The following is a 2,308-nucleotide window of genomic DNA, read 5'->3' as shown; positions in this document are numbered from 1 at the left end:
CACGCGACTAGTTAGCAGGCTAGAGTCTCGTTCGTTATCGGAATTAACCAGACAAATCGCTCCACCAACTAAGAACGGCCATGCACCACCACCCACCGAATCAAGAAAGAGCTATCAATCTGTCAATCCTTCCGGTGTCCGGGCCTGGTGAGGTTTCCCGTGTTGAGTCAAATTAAGCCGCAGGCTCCACTCCTGGTGGTGCCCTTCCGTCAATTCCTTTAAGTTTCAGCTTTGCAACCATACTTCCCCCGGAACCCAAAAGCTTTGGTTTCCCGGAGGCTGCCCGCCGAGTCATCGGAGGAACTGCGGCGGATCGCTGGCTGGCATCGTTTATGGTTAGAACTAGGGCGGTATCTGATCGCCTTCGAACCTCTAACTTTCGTTCTTGATTAATGAAAACATACTTGGCAAATGCTTTCGCTTCTGTTCGTCTTGCGACGATCCAAGAATTTCACCTCTAACGTCGCAATACGAATGCCCCCGCCTGTCCCTATTAATCATTACCTCGGGTTCCGAAAACCAACAAAATAGAACCGAGGTCCTATTCCATTATTCCATGCACACAGTATTCAGGCGGGCTTGCCTGCTTTAAGCACTCTAATTTGTTCAAAGTAAACGTGCCGGCCCACCGAGACACTCAACTAAGAGCACCCTGGTAGGATTTCAACGGGGTCCGCCTCGGGACGCGCAAGCACGCCTTCGGCTCGCCCCACCGGCAGGACGTCCCACGATACATGCCAGTTAAACACCGACGGGCGGTGAACCAACAGCGTGGGACACAAATCCAACTACGAGCTTTTTAACCGCAACAACTTTAATATACGCTATTGGAGCTGGAATTACCGCGGCTGCTGGCACCAGACTTGCCCTCCAATAGATACTCGTTAAAGGATTTAAAGTGTACTCATTCCGATTACGGGGCCTCGGATGAGTCCCGTATCGTTATTTTTCGTCACTACCTCCCCGTGCCGGGAGTGGGTAATTTGCGCGCCTGCTGCCTTCCTTGGATGTGGTAGCCGTTTCTCAGGCTCCCTCTCCGGAATCGAACCCTGATTCCCCGTTACCCGTTACAACCATGGTAGGCGCAGAACCTACCATCGACAGTTGATAAGGCAGACATTTGAAAGATGCGTCGCCGGTACGAGGACCGTGCGATCAGCCCAAAGTTATTCAGAGTCACCAAGGCAAACGGACCAGACGAGCCAATCCGATTGGTTTTGATCTAATAAAAGCGTCCCTTCCATCTCTGGTCGGGACTCTGTTTGCATGTATTAGCTCTAGAATTACCACAGTTATCCAAGTAACGTGGGTACGATCTAAGGAACCATAACTGATTTAATGAGCCATTCGCGGTTTCACCTTAATGCGGCTTGTACTGAGACATGCATGGCTTAATCTTTGAGACAAGCATATGACTACTGGCAGGATCAACCAGGGAGCTGCGTCAACGAGAGCTGAGCAGCCGGCCGCCCGGGAGTGTGTCCCGAGGGCCCGCGCGAACACGCAAGCGTCCGCTCAATTATTCTGCAAACAGGAGGAGGCTGAGCTCCCCTGCACGATACACCTCGAAACCCTCTCAGGTCCCGGCGGCGCGCAGCGCCGTCCTAAGTACTTGGTCGGGTTCGAGAGAGGCGCAATCGCCCGGAGATGGGCGAGTAGACGCTTTCAGTGCGAACACCCGTGCTCCCAACTGAGCTTGCCGCTGCCGACAGAGGCCCGGGAGCGTGCTGTCGTGGCATTGCCGGCGGGAAACAACACGCGCCACCTACGGTGACCGGCAGCTCCAACGCCAGCGCCACAGAAGGGCAAAGCCCCACTTGGGTGCAGAAGCGAACTCTCCCAGCACAGCGCACGCGCCAACACGTCCGCAGAGCTGCGATACAAACCACCTGCGAGAACCGCTGGGGGCGACCGAGCAGCAGACGGCGTCGCGACGCCGAGTGCCGGGCGGCGGCGCATCCTCAACGCACACAGTCCGCAATCGGACCAGCACACTGCAGATGTCCACCGCGCTTCGCACCGGGCTCGGCAGAACCCACTTTGGCCGCCTGGCGCCGCGCGCAGGGTGCGCCGGCGCATAGCTGGGACGCCAGCCGGGCCCGTCGGCCGGCGCTCCTGCCACTGGGCGCCCCCCACCAGCCGGCTGTAGTGCGTGCGCTCACGCAGCGCGCGGCCAGCACGCCGGGCGGCCCCCCCTCACCGGCCGGGGACTGTCCCGCCAAGCCACAGCCTCGTATCGCTTCATACCCACATGGCCAACTCAGGTTCGGGGGCATGGCGGGTACCGCCGAAACAACCGGTTCATAGA

General features: G+C 57.5%; 1 non-coding gene across 1 annotated transcript in view; it reads right to left on the bottom strand.

The window, feature by feature from the left end:
• Positions 1-1,438, bottom strand: part of LOC126333033 (small subunit ribosomal RNA) — a 1,893-nt gene extending 455 nt beyond the window's left edge. Inside the window, exon 1 of the ribosomal RNA XR_007564057.1 lies at positions 1-1,438. This exon is cut by the window's left edge and continues 455 nt beyond it. This is a non-coding gene — a ribosomal RNA (small subunit ribosomal RNA).
• Positions 1,439-2,308: the final 870 nt, after the last annotated feature.

The sequence above is a fragment of the Schistocerca gregaria genome, unplaced genomic scaffold, assembly GCF_023897955.1.
Source record: "Schistocerca gregaria isolate iqSchGreg1 unplaced genomic scaffold, iqSchGreg1.2 ptg001556l, whole genome shotgun sequence".
NCBI classification, from domain to species: Eukaryota; Metazoa; Arthropoda; class Insecta; order Orthoptera; family Acrididae; genus Schistocerca; species Schistocerca gregaria.
Note: the sequence above shows the minus strand (reverse complement) of the source record. Positions and strands in the feature narration are given on the sequence as shown.